We start from the raw sequence: 17815 nt of genomic DNA, 5'->3' as shown, positions 1-17815 counted from the left end.
TTTTTCCACTACTGAAATATGACTGATCTAATTTTATCTCATCAGTCTGTATGGCTCCACTTAGATTTGAGCGCCAAGCTGGCTAGCTTTGTGGGTTTCAGACACATGACCTTGGGAGAGGGAAAGAGTGATCACTTTGCTAAAGCATCTTGTATCAATTCTAACTGTGCGGGTGGGTAGGGTGTGCCTGTACCCACACAGACAAGTTATATATGTATGTATGTATAACCATCTCAGTACATTGCAAGGACGTGGCATATCTATACATTTGCTGTACTGGGTGTTTTGCTGTCAGTATTCAGTTTGGCCACAAATGATTTCTGGTCCCATTCACCTACCACCTGCTGCTCTACAGTCTTTAACCCCCCTCCTCCTTTTGCCTCTTCCCCACCCCTTAAAACTTGGACAGATGTTTTTCTTTTTTGTGTCTTCTAGGGGGAAGTCAGATGATTGACTTGGTGGTAAACAAAATACTCAAAGCCTAAACTAAACTCTAGGTAGCACTGCCTATTAATAAGCATGCCTTACACTTCTGATACTTTTTTCTAGTTGCTTATAACTTTAAACTATTTTTGCTACGATTTCTGTGCCTTTGTGAGACAGATCAGTTCACACATGCTCATTAGAGACTTGCTAGAATTTAACAGCTTAAACTCTCCTGAGATTCCACTCTTGTTGAGCTGGCTCAAAAATCTTAGCTCCTGACACTGTTAAGTGGATGTGAAAGGGCTATGCAATGCTAAATGCACACCCTGTCTGGGTTCACTTCACATATGCAAAAACCAGCAGCATCCAGTATGGGCCACCTGGCATCAAACCCTCCTTAGTGAATGACTGTAACAACAGACACAGTAACAATCAAACAACAAACTCCAATTGAAAGAGCCTTACAAGAAAAACATTAAAAATCACAATATATACATGATATTGCTACTTCACAGTGAATAAGGTGCTAACCAGTTTAACCGCCTTTTATGCTGCTTGTATTTTGAGTCCAGTTTGCAGCAGATTTGAATCCACCTTCTTTGGAGATGGTTCCAGCACACTTTATTTCTTCTTCCCACCAAGAATTCAGGAGCAGGATGCATGCTTCCCTAGTTGAGACAAAAGTCATCCAGATTTGCCCTCAATTTCCTTCCGTTCCTGGGATGCTAGTCAGAATTTTTACCTCTCTGCCAGCAGGAGTCAGAGCTCACCCAGCCCTGATCAGTCAAGTGCTTTCAAGAAGATGGTTCATTTCAGTCAACCAGATCCTGACATTGTTCACATATTTCTCTCAGAATCCTTTGGGCTCAACTCCACATGCGCTTCAACCTGGTTGCTAGGATGGAATTATTTTTCTCTCCCCTTGATCTCAGTGGTACCCCCAACATGGTCACCAGCCACCACTAGGCCCACCGAACATATTCAAGAGCGTCTCCTAGACTTTCCCAAGATGGATGCATTTTGAAAAGTTTTCCTTCTACAGTCCAGGGAATGGGGGGAGGGGAGGCAAGGTTTACACTTGTATAGTGATTGTTAGCTTGGAAACTTAGCATCTCGCACTTTGTTTATCTGAACACCACCTGTATGTTAACCGTTAACCCACTTTTGCTGATGGGGACCTCAGATACCACATGACTTGCCCAGGGTCATAGAGGAAGTCTCTGACAGGACAAGGGCTTGAACCAAGTTCTTTCTTTATAAGCTCTGGACTATCCTTCTTTTGAACAGATTGCGTACAGATTTAGATTGCCATGTCTCTAGACTGATTGAATTTGCTTCACCTTTTCATGGCTCCTTTATTTTACTGAACCCTGCATGTGACCTCCCTACAAAATAACTGTGCATGCCCATAACTGAGAGCTAAGCAGGACAGAAGAATTTCCTTAGGAGGGTAGAGAGGAAAGCCTTTTTGTTCAAATATAAAGCAGAGCAAAACTAGACTGAGAGGAGAGTCTAGGGGAGAGTCTGGCATAGACTGGGACTAGTGAAACTGATACTCTGGGTGGCGGAGAGGAACTTTGACTGCAAACTGGACTAGCTGGCAAAGAAGACTGAGAGCTGGGGGTGGAGAGAGTGGGACAAGAGTGTTCACAGATCAGCCTGAAGAGTAAAGGCTGCGATTACATTGGAGAAGAGAATTGGACTGGAACCTGGAAAAGACTCAAAATTCAAACAGGGACAGGCTGGAAGTAAGAAAGAAGGGAGCGAGTTTGAGCAGAAGCATATACTTCCACAGTTTGAAACTAAAGATTTGAGCCTGGACAGGCTCAGCAAGTGGGCGGACGAGAATCTGATGGTGTTCAACGCCGATAAATGCAAGGTTCTCCACCTTGGCAAGAAAAACCCGCAGCATCCTTATGGGCTTGGCAGTGCTATGCTGGCTAGCACTATGGAAGAAAGAGACTTGGGGGTCATCATTGACCACAAGATGAACATGAGCCTGCAATGCGATGCTGCGGCTAGTAAAGCGACCAAAATGCTGGCTTGCATCCATAGATGCTTCTCAAGCAAATCCCAGGACGTCATTCTCCCCTTGTACTCAGCCTTAGTGAGGCCGCAGCTGGAGTACTGCGTCCAGTTTTGGGCTCCACAATTCAAAAAGGATGTGGAGAAGCTTGAGAGAGTCCAGAGAAGAGCCACGCGCATGATCAGAGGTCAGGGAAGCAGACCCTACGATGACAGGCTGAGAGCCCTGGGGCTCTTTAGCCTGGAAAAGCGCAGGCTCAGGGGTGATCTGATGGCCACCTATAAGTTTATCGGGGTGACCACCAGGATCTGGGGGAACGTTTGTTCACCAGAGCGGCCCAAGGGATGACGACTAGGTCAAATGGTCATAAACTACGACAAGACCATTTCAGGCTGGACATAAGGAAGAATTTCTTTACTGTCCGAGCCCCCAAGGTCTGGAACAGCCTGCCACCGGAGGTGGTTCAAGCGCCTACATTGAACACCTTCAAGAGCAAACTGGATGCTTATCTTGTTGGGATCCTATGACCCCAGCTGACTTCCTGCCCTTTGGGCAGGGGGCTGGACTCGATGATCTTCCGAGGTCCCTTCCAGCCCTAACGTCTATGAAATCTATGAAATTTCATCATTTATCTGCTGTTGGAAAATATCTGTGAAATGTACCGATTGGTGTGGTGTCTCATACAATTTTAGTGCTGGTCAAGATACAAAATGAGAACCCGCTATTCCTATCAGTTAATCAGCTCTGTTTTCCAAGATTTATGTAAGGGATATAAAGGTTCCAAACTTGCTGCTGAAGCACAGATATCAATATAATGTCACATTTTTTAATTTATTTTGAATAATAGAAAATTCCACATGTGTTTTGTTAAACAGACATTACAAGCCCTCAGGGGTTCATATTTTTCACAATTTTTAAGGTTGTTTATGCAACCTTAATTTGGTCTGCTATGCATACACATTATGATAGCTTTAAATTTTCCATAGGACCTCTTCCTTATTCAGTGCACAGGATGGGCCTGCTCTAGAGATTTAAACAAGGTTCTGTAATGAAAACTTATTGTGTCCTGAAGACCACTGCCTCTTCTGTTTCAGGAATTGGAAGGTATCTAGTGAATGAGGCAAGAGATTACAGAAAGAGAAAGAGTGCTGCCATGGTCATGGCAGTTGACTGCTACCTTGGACTGGATTTTGGCCTTACCTCTCCCACAGAAGTCCTATGTGAAGTAAATTACTTAACCAGACTTTTTACAGATGGTTATTAATTGTGTGGCCATTTTTGGGGTGTCTAACCTGAGCACTTGGGGACTGATGTGTAGAAGTACTGAGCCCTCCCAGTGAGAAATGAATCACTAGGAGAAAAGCTTAAAAATAAAAGTATTACAGTTTGTTAAATGATCTGAAAAATATCAGTGCTTAGGCAATTTAAATTCAGAACCCTGAATTAGTAGATACTTTCAACTTTATCTGTGCCTTTGCTCCCTGTTTTTAAAATTGGGATAATTATACCACTATCCTTTACACAGGTGTTCTGAAGCTAAATGGTTTAGTATTTGTGAAGTGCTTGGATAATATAGTGATAAAATCTGTACAGGAAAAACTAGGAAATTCATAATTGTGTCTTCAGAGAAAGGGTTTTAATAGAGTGCTAAAAGTAAGTCTTGGGAATGCATATTGACCTAGGAAGATAAAAGAAAATATTGACTAGGCAGTCATTAAGTGAGTATCTTCCATCCTGTTCACTCACTGTAGTAGTTAGTCCTAAGAAAAAAAATAGTAATGTTCATGTAATTAAAGACAGTATCTTAATGCATATGCACAAGGGTGCTGAAATAAAGGCTTGACAACCTTAATTCCAGAATTTCCTAACTTTGGAATATTAAGGTTGCAAAGTCAAAGAAGGTCAAGAGTTTTGTTGTTTCATTTTTTTAAATAAAGTGCTTTTGTGCAATATATATCATGCCATTCACTTCTGAATCTGCTAAATAAGTATAACAGAATGTACAATGATTTGTCTGTAATGATAGTACTTAACATTCAAAGCTTAACTCATACAAGAATCTCAAAGTGCTTCATAGTACACTTAGATAAGATTCAAAATAGCCTTCTGAAGTAGGCAAGGCATATTCAGGGGTCATTTAATCCACCAATGAAATGCAGCCTATACTGGGATGAAATGTGACAGCTGTTTAATAGAGTGTGTCAATGTTACGCCATAGGCCAAGGGAGAAAGTAAAGTATAATAATAATACTCTCCTCAGGCAAGATACCAGAAATATTTCCAGAAATAAAAGTGTTTAAGCTGAAAGTGTTTTTTGGTTGATTTTTACCAAGAATATTCTTTACAAAACTTCTAGACTTGTGGAATTCAGAGCTGCTATCTTTGTGGCTGTTAGAGAAATAGATGGCTATGCTTTTTGAAACAGACTGCTAGTAAGTAGGAAATAATCTGCATGCCAGAGCTGTATCGGGTTTTATATAGCATTTTTCATGTGTTCTAAGATTAGAAATTGCTCCTTCCTTTTCCTTTAAATGTTTTCCTGCACATCTTTGAGCTGCATCCCTGCTCTTTCTCTAGATACATCTGTATGGTTTTGGTTTAAGCTGTGCTTTGCTTTTGTAGTCAGATGAATGGGAATAGTCATTTTTCTCTTATCAGAAACTCCAGGAGGTTGGGCTAAATGACCAATGGAGGTCTCTTCCAACCCTACTTCTCTACTTCCACTCTTAGCAAATAGTTGCATTCAACCACATGAACAACCTATTTTGTTTTATGTAAGCAACATTGATGTTTGGTAGAGTAGTTAGGTCTTTTTACTTTCTAAATTCAGCATGAGGTCCCTGTTGGATCTCGTTCTCTGTCAACCCCTGGATTTCCATATATCTGTCCATAGACATTCGCTGGCATGAAAAATTACTTAAATTCTGGGTATCACTGCAAGCTTTTCAATTTTGTACTGCCACCTTGTTTCCTGGCTAGCTGCCCCTTATACTCATCTTGTATTGAGTGAGTCAAGCTTCCCTGGGAAGTGACTGGGGGCACATCTGCATGAGACATTTACTGCAGAGCCACCTAATTAACTTCTCAATAAAGTCTCAGCATCTACATGTGCAGCCCTATTAGGCCACAGGAAACTAATTCCACCACAAGTTAGTACTGTACTTGTAAATACAAGTACTATTCTACAGTGGAGTTCTTTCATGCGCAGCAATTCACATATAAATGCTGACAGGGCTGGCTGGGGTACCAGGGTGCCAAGCCGGCTAGCCCCCACACTGAAGCACTCTCATGAACCAGCCAGCCCCTCTGTTTCACTTTGAGCCAGGTTGGAGCAGCCTTGGGCTGGCAGGTTACCCCTCCACCCCACAGACCTCCTGCCAGCCGTGGCTGCTCCGGCCCAGCTCAACATGCTGTGATCCCAGGCGTATGTGTAAACAGCATGCCCAGGACCAATAAACTCTGGCACGATATGCACTGGAGTTTGTTGTTCTGTGCTAAAAGTATGTGTAGATGTACCCAGGATCACACAGAATACCCCAAGTGTGACATACATGCCTTCCTTTTTTGATAAAAGCATAAAGGAAGTGTAAAAAGAATATGAAAAACCTTCAGTGATTTTTATCATTCAAAAAAGACCAAAATAAAGTGGTTACAAAATCACTGGCTTTCTTACACTTAGATTTTCCTGCTGTTAACATTTTGTCTATTTCTTATTTGAAAACAAGAAAACAAAACAATAGTTTGCTCAGGACAAATGTAAAAATTCCTTCCTTGTATATACTGTCATTTATGTGCTAAATCCTAAGTCTTGGCTCACGGATTTATTAAAATGTACGGACATCTGCCCTGAGGTTGTTGATATTGTAAATAAAATCTAATAGGATTGCAGTGCTGTAGCCATGCTGGTCCAGGAAACGTATGAGAGGCAAGGTTGGGTTTTTTGTGATATATTTTATTGAATCAACTATATAGTTGGAAGAGATCTTGGACAAGCTTTTGGGCAAAAGACTTTAGGAAGTGCAGGCACTTTGTGTCCACAAGCCTGTCCAACATCTCTCTCAACTATAGTGTAGATTCAATAAAAATATCACAAAAATCATAAATAATCTCTACTCTTTTGTACATGAATCAATGGCTTCTTACCAGCTCCTCAGATACAATTAAGACAGGAATATGACTGTTACACTTTTCAGAGACAGTTTACATTTTTTAGATAATTCAGAAAAATGTTAAATTTCATGCCACAGGGAACTAGCATGGAGGGATGCTTAACTGAATAATAGTACAGACACGTACAGGGAGCATCAAACTTGCAATACTACAAGTGACTTAATGTGAACAATATAACTTCTGTGTAGTTTGGGCTCAGACCAAAAGACATCTGTTCTTTGGGAGTGCGAGGCTGCCAGCACTTACCTCAAAACATATGCAGGTTTTGGCATGAAATGTCAGTGGTCACTCTGTCTGAGGTTTCATGCAGTATTTGAAGTTCTGGAAGAGATGAGGCAGTTTCAAAAAGAGGGTCAGAGATACGTGGTTAGATGGAGCTGAACAGCTGATGGGGTAAGGAAGGTTGAATCGTAGCTACTGTTCTCTGAAGCCCAATGTGAGGAAAGCACAGTGCAGTGCACAATTATAACTTTGGTGTTCTCGTTGTACCACGATACTAAGGCACTCATAAATTCTGGTTGAAAGAGTGTGGTAAAACATAGAAAGAGATATGTTGCATCTCTTTTTTCAATAGCCTTAAGAGAAGATGGTATCTGAATTCTATTTGCATACTAAGGTAAGATTTTAATTTCCACAATAGAAATTCTGATTTAATTTAGATTTAGAACAGAGGTAGGTATCATTTCCTCCCAGAAGTTCACCAGTCAGCACCACTAGTTAACTGTCATTATTGCAGAACATACCAAAATTACTTTTCTTTGAGGAATACCAATTGTCTGTTTGGTTCATGTTTTAAAAGCTGGAAGGATCCATCTAAAAAAAAGCAGCATAATACTTCTAAAGAATGTGTTTTCCTGTGTTTGATCTTTGCTTCCATTCTCTACTGGGATTTTTCTTACCTCAGTAACTGTATTCATTTAACCAGCTCTGTTAGCAGTGAGGATGTTTGAAGCTCCTTGAATGATTCTTAGGGAAGCTACTAAAGCTAAAGAACCTTTTATGAGGCATGTCAGCTTTTTATGAGTGCTGCTTATTCCTCTAGATTTCCCACTGTGACTTCTTTATTCCTATCTTTTCATTTTTGGTGGAAGGGACTGTCTTAGCCTTGCATCTTGTTCAGGTCCTACCAAACTGTCATATATAACAGAATTATATATAAACATAAACATGTTTATGTTTAAACATAAAGAACAGCAAACATATATAACAGAATTATTGTATCTGGATGGAATTCTGGCTGCCTTACTTTTTGGGTGTCCAATCTAAGATACCTTGGTTAGAACAGGGTTTATTTTTTTTTTTAACAAAGGAATACAACACAGAACCTAAGAGGGTGGTGGCAGATGGTGTGGTCCATCATTGCATATAACCAGGGATCCTGGTTTTCCCTGTTTAAAAATTGCCAATTCTCTGATTACTCCCCCCCCGCCCCCAATCACACATTTGCTGATAATTCTCGGGAGTGTGTGCAGCAGTACAGAGCCAGGGCCTCCCCTGCTCCCTGAATGAGCCATCTGCGGCCCTGTCCTACTCCGTGCCCAGGTCCTGTGGCTGCACGTGGCTCTGGGCCCCAAAACCCATGTGCTACCCTGGCTGGGCAGCAGCCCCAGCCTTGCCCAACTCCCTCCCTCACTATGGGGGCCTCAATTCCCTCCCCACCCATGACTTACTTGCCAGAGCTGCTCCCCAGGCTGCCTGGCAGCCATGTGTATGTGTACATGTGCATATGCACATGGCACCTCCTGCCTGACCGCCCTCCTCCAGCCTGCAAAGGGAAACCCACTGTTTCCTGCATTTTTCTCCTTTAAAGGAAAAAATCCAGGTTTTGCTCTTTAAAATGAGAAAATCTGAGTTTTCCTCCTTGAAATGAGAAAATCTGGGTTTTACCACATTTTTCTGTGGTGAACAGAAAACACGGATCCCTGCATATAGCATAACATCTTTTTTTTCCAGGTAAAAACAAAACTAGAAGCTTTACTAATATACTAGGGGCCTAGACTATGTTATTCATCTTAAGATTGAAGCAAAGACAAATATAACTTAATTGGAAGGTGTATTAGCTTGCTATATAATATATTGTGTTCCAAAACTACTACAAACTAGGCAGAGTTAATGTTTTTAGCTAGCATTAAAAATAGCCTGCGGAGCTGTGAAAAAGGATCTTCATTACCAGGAGCAGCCAACAGACTGCAGGATTTCAATAGAAAGAATAGCTTGCTTAGTGGAACATTAAGACTAGTAAGAAAGGAAAGATAGTCATTAACTTTCCTAATGAAAATGAATAGTTGAATGAATAGTGTAGAAGCAATCTGGTAGAGTATAAGGCACCATGAGTTCAAGTGCCTCACTAGAAATATAGGCAGACAAGGTTCCTTGGGTGAATTTGATATCTTTTATTAGACCAACCCAAATGGTTGGAGAATAGTTGTTAAGCAAGCTTTCGGGTTCAAAAACCCTTCGTCAGGCTAAGGAAGCTGCAGCAGTTGCTGCGTGCTCTTCCTGGATGCAATGAAAAGTAAACAAGCCAGGGGCTGGGCTGGGCTGGGGAGTCAGTTGCCAGGCAGATTATAATGTATCAAAAATCCAACCTCTGTGTTTAGTCCATGATCTCTAGTATCCAGCAGGTTGATGAAATGGAGCTCATAGGCTCGTCTCTGGGATGTGTTGTGTAAATTTCCCTTGAGGATCAGGACTGAGAGATTGGAGAGAGAGTGGCCCTCCTGTGAGAAATGTGCCCCCACCGGTATTGGGTGTTTCTGTCTTTGATGGATTTCTGGTGTGCGTTCATTCTGGTGCGCAGTTGTTGTCTGGTCTCTCCTACATATCTTCCATCAGGGCATTTGGTGCATTGGATGAGGTATACTACATTCCTGGAGGTGCAGCTGTAAGATCCTGGGATGCTGATGGCTCTGTTGTGGGGTGTAGTAATAGTGGGGGTGGTGGAGATGTGGGGGCAGGTTTTGCATTTCTTGTCCCGGCACGGTCTGGATCCTTTTGGTGTGTTCTGGGGCTGAGGAAGTTTGCTTCTTGTGATGAGGTTGGCGAGGTTCGGTGCTTGTCTGAAGGCTAGGATGGGTGGCTCTGGGAAGATTTTTTTAAGAATAGGGTCTTTTTCTAATATGGGTTGCAATTTTCTGAGGATTTTCCGTATAGGTTTAAGGGATGGGTGATATGTCATAAACAGCGGTGTGCGATTTGTGGGTGTTTTTCTTCTGTACTGCAGCAGTTCTTCACGTGGTATCCAGGTGGCTCTTTCAAACGTGCAATCTACCTCTCTGGAGGAGTGTCCTTGCTGGGTGAAAGCCTTTTTAAGATTGGTGAGGTGGCGATCCTGGGTGTTCTCTTCAGTACAGATGCGGTGGTATCTGAGGGCTTGGCTGTATATCACAGCTTTTTTGGTGTGTTTCGGGTGATTGCTGGTTTTGTGCAGATATGTGTGTTGGTCTGTGGGTTTCTTGTATACTGTGGTCTTTATTTTACCCTTCTGGATACTGATCATTGTGTCTAAAAAGGGGATGTTGGTGCTGGAGTATTCTAAAGAAAGTCGGATGGAGGGATGGTGACTGTTGAATTTCTGGTGGAACTCAATTAGAGATTCCTGGTTCTCACTCCAAATGATGAAGATGTCATCGATATATCGTAAGTACAGCAAGGGTTTGATGGTGCAGTTCTTGAGGAAGTCTTCTTCCAGGTGGCTCATAAAAAGGTTGGCATACTGTGGGGCCATTTTAGTGCCCATAGCTGTTCCCATCGTCTGGAGGAAGTGTTGATTATTAAAAGTGAAATTGTTGTGTGTGAGGGTGAAGTGTATAAGCTCAGTGATATCTTTGGGTCCGTATTCTGGGATGTAATCTTGTTCCTGTAGATATGTAAGGCAGGCATGGATGCCATCCTGGTGTGGGATGTTGGTGTGTAGGCTGGTAACGTCCATGGTGGTTAGGAGTGTGTTGCTGGGAAGGTGGTCTATGTTTTTAAGTTTCCGTAGCAAGTCTGTGGTGTCTTGTACAAAACTTGCTCTGTGGGTGACAAGCGGTTTTAGGATGGATTCAACAAAACCTGATATTTCTTCAGTTAGGGTCCCATGGTTGGATATGATAGGTCTGCCAGGGTTATTACTGTCACTGCCAAACAGTATGTTTTGAACTTTGGGTGGACCAGGAATCAAAGTGTGTGTGTGGGGGGTGGAGGGGGCGGGGTGCAGCTACACCAATATATATCCCTGGAGCTGCCCCTGAAAATAATTCCTAGCTCTTAAGCAACACTTTTAAGGAGTCTCACAGATTATTGCAATAGAAATGTTTTAGGAAATTAATTGTGGAAGGAGTTCTGTCAACACCCTATGCAAGGTGGTGACTCTTTAGATGTGTCATTGTCCTGAGGACTTTTGTTAGTGGGCTATGGATTTTGGAGTTGCCTATTTGTAATCTAGTTAGACAACAGCATGACCATTTTTGTGAGCAGCTCTGCGCTCTACTGAAATTATAGAAAGAGGCTTTTCTTTTAAACAAAACTTCTTATATATTCAAAAATTATTCATTGGATTCTCCACTGAATTCTGGTTTTCTGATACTGAAAATTCCTAAGGCAGTGAAGCACAACTCTGTAAAAAATCAAGTAACTTCATCAGTTCCAGGAATGCTCCCAGACCAAGTGAGTCTTTGACAGAAGCCTGTGATGGTATCATTCCCATCTTTGTGAAGAGCAGGCTATTAACATTACAAGGACAGCTGGGCTGGAGTTTTTCAGAGAAACATTTATTTCACCAGAAATTGCTGAATTACTGAAAGCAAACCTTCAAGAACATACCATTTTGATAGAGCATTTGCTGGACAAGAAGGAATTTCTGGTCCAAGAGAAAGAGCTGTTAGCATAGCAAAAACCCCCACTCATCAGGGCCCTCACTCAGAGATATGGAATAATAGGTAATGTTAATAAAACAATCAAAGTGGTTCTAGCCAATCTCCTATGCATTTCAAGATGCTAGTTTCAAATTTAGCTGCAGGTTGTAATAGATTATCCTGTAATTCTGGGCAAATTGCTTCACATGGCAGTTTCCCAGAGTTAACTTGGAACAAATCTTCAGTAATTATTGCCAGAGCTCAGCTAGTCTTTTGTTGCGGAAAATCTTTGCTATCAACAGGATTTTTCACAATGCATTATAGATTTGCTTTCAAAATCCCCCAGACATTCACTGGGAAATCTTGTCACCAAACACAGAGAGTTTGTCCCTTGGGCCTGGGAATATTTTTTTGTATGCTTCTGTTAATGACTGAAGCTTAATTGGTTTTAGTTTTGTGTATAGATTTTCAGAGGATCACACATTTTCTCTACTCATCATGTTATTTCCCAGTGAGAAACTCTTATGCTGCTTCTGCTTGTGTTGAACGCTCTGAAAACCTCTTAAAAGTGCATTTAGTCTTTCAGTCTAAATTATTCCAGCAAGTCTCTTTTATACTCCTCTTTTATTGATGGAGTAAAGCATGGACTGACTTCTGGAGTTAATTCTTGTTTATCATCAGTCTTAGTTTCTTCAGTTCATGAATGATTATTTGTACTTGTGTCTTTAGTGCACACGACATGTTGATGTACTTTAAATGGCTACAAACAGTATTGCAATCCTAAAGATGTAAGTTGTAATTGGTAGATATATGCTAATAAATAATTTTGAGAGGAAAACATGCTTTTAGAATTAGATTTGGCTTCCAGGGATTATACACCACAGATGATAGGTCAAACTGCCTGGAGCTGCTGATATGAACAGATCATAAGAATTGCAGCCTGGAGGAAATGTAAAAGATGGACAATATCTGTCACAATTCCATTTCTTCCTCAAGCATTCAGAAAAGTACTTATGTGTTTTTAAATTGAAATAAGTCCATATGGATCGCATGCTTAGCATTAAGCACATGTTAATGTTTTCCTGAATCAGCTTTTAATTTCTTAAGCCATTTCTATGCACTACGTTGAAATCTGTGAATTTCCTTGTTGGTCTGGTTATTAGTTGGTTCAGTTTGTGTATAGTCAAGCCATTCCAGTGCATTGAAATACTGTAGGATGTGCATGGTATAGAAAGTTTGAATAGAATATACTAGAATAAGACAGAATACTCAATTTCTAATTCTGCCTGATTCACTAAGATGTACATGCTGCATCTATCAGGGCCATAAAGAAAGCACTTGAGGGCCTGTCAACTAACATTGATGAATACTTAGAAGTATAATAATAAAAGCATGCATGGTGTATTTTTTATGAAGATGGATTTAGGTCTTTTTAGAACTTCAACTCAAAATGAATAAGCAGGACAGTTTTTTACATTGCTTTAGTGTAAATCCTGTATTTTATTTTATATATACATTATTTTTACTGTCAGTGAAAGCCTCTTATTTGGGCTGTAGATATCTTTATCCTCTATACAGACTTGTATTCTGTTTTAGCACTGTGAAACACTAGTTGTATGTTCTAGTTTAATGCCTGATGTTTTATGTTAATGCAGGAAGTGTGATTAAAACTCAGCTTAGCTGTTTTAACTGTGGTTGTGTATTCTGCATGTAAAATACCATCACTAGCTTCTCTAAAGTCACAAACAGTGTTCAGCTCAGAACTTGTGCCGCAGCCTAATATGGGTATAAAATGTATCTGCCCTCAGTATTTTACAGTAATAGCCTGCCAGTTCCAGTTTGGATCGTTCACATGATGAATTCATTCTAAGCAGTAAACACAAGAGTATACAACGTCCTTAATACACTGTGTAGTTCTCTGTGTTCTGTGGGATCCAATGTCTTTTTTTCTTTTTCTTTTCTTTTTTTCTTTTAGCTGACTACGTGACTTTTTTTTAAAATTGGGAATTCGTTTTTCAGATGTTTAGTGTTGCTGTCTGCGTGGTTATGACAAATCTTAAGTATTGCGAAGTAGCTGTTTTTAGTTAACAGCATTTTTGTAGGACATGATTCCTTAGGTGAGATCCTGGTCCCACTGAAATCTACTTCACCCTTTATCACGAAATTTAAGTTCTTAGCATTTACAGCCCTACTCACTGTTCCCTGCATAATAATGAAAATGGTGTTTTTAAACCAGTTACTGACTCCTATGTTAGAAAGAATACTGAATCAGTAGAGCATACTGCAAATGCAGTTTTATTAATGTTTCCCTCAAAGTGTTCTAATTTCTTGCGGAAAAGTACACCTGACTATTGAAATCTTTATAACTGCCGAGGACATTATTAACAGCATCTTCGGTGGAAGAACTTGGATTTAGAATGTAGATGAGATTTGATCCTGCTCTCTAACACTGAGGTCTCTAGTTTTGAACTCCCACTGTAGAGGTGTTGGCAGTGGGAGCTCAGAACATCCTTCGGCAGCATACCTCACAGATTTATGCTGATTTTCTTTGGCCATGATGCAGCTAACATGCCAGCACCTGTGTTAAATATGTGGTTAAGAATTATTGGAGCGATTTTTTTTTTTTTTTTTTTTTTCCAGGCTCATTCAGTAACCATCTGTAAATCCTCTTTTGCAAAGTCATTTCTAACCCCCTTATGTTTAAACAGAGTCCCAATATTTCCCCCGTTTTAATTAACAACCTTCTTTAACAGGCCCTAACTTTCTGCAGTTTAATGTTGCCAGCATATTCTCCAAATCTCATCTCTGTTATTCAGCTTAATTTGTCCTGAATGATAAACGCTGCTGCTTCTCTGAAGGCTTAATTGAAAGGTTTCCTCAGTAATCCCAGTCTTTGCTAGCCTTGGCAATAAGGAGTTGAAACTGTGATCCTCTGCAAGGTGATATCTTAGACTGGCCCTAAGTAATGTTTAATTTAACGGTAGTGCTCACTTTTCATTTAGGTTCTATCACTTGGCTTACTTGACCTCCATGTTCTTTGGGCACCTTAGCATTCCTTCAGCTGCAAAGAATTAGATTATTACTTGAATTGCTGTTAAGTTCAAAACATATGAGAAAAGAATGAGAGCTTGGACCAGAAGAAAATACTTAGATGCATCCAGTCAACACGTCTCATCATCCCATGCATCAGAGGTCAGCAACCTATATAGCCCATGAGGCCATGGCTTCATCAACATTTGACAGTGTGGGGCAGTGGCACAGTCGGGTGCCTGAAGCTTCAGTGGAGGAGGAGCTCTCCTTGTGCTGGACTGCAGTTGTGTGGCATGGGCTCCAGCAGCAGGGAGAAGTGGCAGAGGTCAGGTCTTAGCAACTACCTGCCTCAAACACGAGGTGAGTCATTTCAGCCCCCACACCTGAAAATGTTGCTAGCCAACCCCAGCTCTATATTATTGTATTGATTGTTTTGCAGAGGAGGCTTGGAAATCAATTTATTTTAAAATGCTTCTTGTTTTTAAAGGAGTTAAATAACTTTGGAAAAATCATCTCTCTTATGGGCATAGGGACAGGGGGGCATTATTGTGTTTTTCATTTCTGGGAAGGTTTAGCTGGTTTCAGTGCCCTTCTGTTCCACCTGCCCCATTCTTAGTGCATGTTATACCCTGAGTTGTTGGTTACCCAGTACATTGGGTTTGATTCGGAAAATACTGATACTAATAGGTGGATTGAAGTGTGCTTAAGTGCTAAAGTATAGTGTCTTTGGGGCAGGGATCTGCCTTCTGTATGTTTTTTGTGAAAGGCCTATCCCACTTGTGGGTATTCTAAAATAGTAAATAAGGAGATGCAGTATATATGTCTTGTAAATCCCTGCATGATGGAAATCCCTACTACATTTTATTTTTCTGCTGCCTAACCATCATTCATTTCTTATAAAACAAGGAGTCTCATCATTTAGGTTAGATTTTTATTTCTTTTAATGTTTTAATCACTGATCTAGCAAAGACTTATGCATAGTAAAGAAGTTCATGAGTGCCTTTCACTTAAAATAAAAATCCATTTTTTTCGTCTCTCCTATACAACCTTTCACCAAAGATATTTTAACTCAGGCAGTGGTTCCCAACCTTTTTGCCCGGCAAACCAGCTGGGCAGTGCCCTTGGTGGGGCCCCATCCAGCCATGCAGAGAGGAGCAGGGGATAGCCCAGCCCCAATCCAGCCATGTAATGGAAGGGGGCATGGTCCAGCCCTAACCTGGGCCCACAGAGGGGAGGCAACATGGCCCAGTCCTGATCTTGCTGCACTGTCAGGGGGTATGGCCTGGCCCTGATCTTGGCATGTGGGGAAAAGGGGTATGGCCAAGCCCCGATCCGGCTGTGCTGGGGAAAGGGGCATGGCTTGGCTGCAGCCAAGTTGCACGGTGGAAGGGGACTAGGCCTGGTCCAACCTGGCCCTGTGGTGAGATGGGGGGCATGGCCTGGCCCTGACCCAGCCCTTTGTGGGGAGGGAATGTGATCAGCCCCCCAATTTGGCCCCAGGTGGTGGGGGGAGGGGGAGGGAGAGGAAGGGGTGCATGGCTTGGCCTCAGTCCAGCTGTGCAGGTGGGGGGGATGCAGCTCTACTTCACAGGGCTTGGGAATCTGGCAGCAGGGACGGGTGGCACTATTAGCTGCCACTGTTCTTCCACTGCAAAATTTCTCCACCCATGGGAAGCCCCACAGGCAAAAGCTAAGGCTCTGCAGGCCACAGTTGGCCCAAGGTTGGAGGTTGAGCACCCCTGAGCTAAGGGGTCGTGGTTAGTACATATACCATTCATTCTCTGATAATCTCTATAACGTTTTAACTATTTTTTTTATTTTTTTTTACATTTCTTGCATCTCCTATTTGTAGTATTTTCAAACATTGTTAAATTTATAGCTGGTCAACTTGAACCTTTATTAATTTACTGTAAACGACTGTTGTGAATCCTTCAGTTTAATGTTTAGCTATGGGAGAACTTGTTGAATTGATAAATAAATGTCATTAAAAAGAGTTGAGTTTGTTTTCTAATCTAAGTATACTTTTTAGATTAGGACAAAGCTGTTGGGCTTCAGTTTTCAGCATAGCTTTGTGTTAATCCATAAGATCCCAGTAGTGAAATGAAGCAAGTTGGTTTTGTACAGAGTGGGGCAAAGTCATTCCTGAGGTAGTGCAGCCATTCCCTGGGTCACAGTCTAACACAGTGGTGCTCAACCAATGTGTGTGACCCTATCTGTCGGATGCAGCCACTCTGCAGGCAGGCATAATCTGTCATTCAGGGCTCCCCAGAGGTCTGGGAACTTGGCAGAGCAGTGATAATGGAGGTAGTATTAATTGCCATGGCTTCCAAAGCCAAAATTTTAGGCTGGGGGGGGGGGAGGGGAGAGGGCACACAGGTCGGATTTGGTGCTCAGCCTGGAGGTTGAGCACCACTAATCTAATGCATTCAACTATGAAAATGTGCCCAGTACATCCTGTATACATCTGGCAATATGATCAGCTACTTCTTCTCTAACCTTACTATCGATATGCTCGAGGAAAATCTACCTAACACTTTTAAAAGGTAAATTTAGGAACAAAAATTAATAAGCTGGCTGGACACTAAAAACCAAGGACTAAACACTGATATTGGATTTATGGCATGTTGTTTAACCCAATTCCTGAATTATTTCCACGTAGGAAAGGTGAAAATAACCCTTCTCCCCTTTGGTAGGCCTTGATCTCCCAATAATCGGCTTCATTTTTTCTGCTAATTGTATGTCTGCTACTTCTGAGAATTCCTCACCCACTCTCCTCTGCTGTTTTTCACTATGCTGTGTTTGGCTTCTGTGATCAGAGGCCTGATGAAGAATGTTGATGTTGAAAGATTGTCTAACTTTATCCCCACTACATAGTTGGTCCAATAAAAGAGATCACCCTAAGAAATCCTTGCGTCAGATAGAGTTAGAAAATACACTATCAGTCTGAAAACTGGTTCCTAACTCAAATGAATATAAAATCTGGTATCATATCACCATCTAGAAAATACAGTTTCTGCATTTGTGTAGGATCCATAATCCTGGATATAGTATGCACTAATTTTATTTTAAGGTTTAATATCTGATTTAATAACAACCAAGTCCCTGCCAATATTTTTGAATAACCCTGAGTTAATTTTCAGTGATGAAAAGGACTCAGATAAAAGAATTTATTAGGTTAATTTGTGCATTTACAGCACACAGATGTGCTAACCTATGAGCAGAACAGGGAAGTAAGCTTGCCTCACAGAGTTCCTCTTTCACGCCAGGGGAATAGTAATTAGCTGGTGGTCCTTATGTATAGCAGATTATTAACATCTTTTTGCTG

General features: G+C 41.3%; 1 protein-coding gene across 17 annotated transcripts in view; it reads left to right on the top strand.

Annotated features, from left to right (window-relative positions):
• Positions 1–17815, top strand: part of DTNA (dystrobrevin alpha) — a 395888-nt gene that overhangs the window by 104654 nt on the left and 273419 nt on the right. Inside the window, exon 1 of one of the 17 annotated variants that reach the window (XM_059724127.1) lies at positions 14505–14850. The exons of the other annotated variants lie outside the window; for them this stretch is intronic. The gene's annotated coding sequence lies outside the window, so the exon portion shown is untranslated. Of the gene's footprint in view, positions 1–14504; positions 14851–17815 lie in introns of those variants that run through there. 17 annotated transcript variants of the gene reach the window in all.

This window comes from Alligator mississippiensis, chromosome 3 (genome assembly GCF_030867095.1).
Source record: "Alligator mississippiensis isolate rAllMis1 chromosome 3, rAllMis1, whole genome shotgun sequence".
NCBI classification, from domain to species: domain Eukaryota; kingdom Metazoa; phylum Chordata; order Crocodylia; family Alligatoridae; genus Alligator; species Alligator mississippiensis.
Note: the sequence above shows the minus strand (reverse complement) of the source record. Positions and strands in the feature narration are given on the sequence as shown.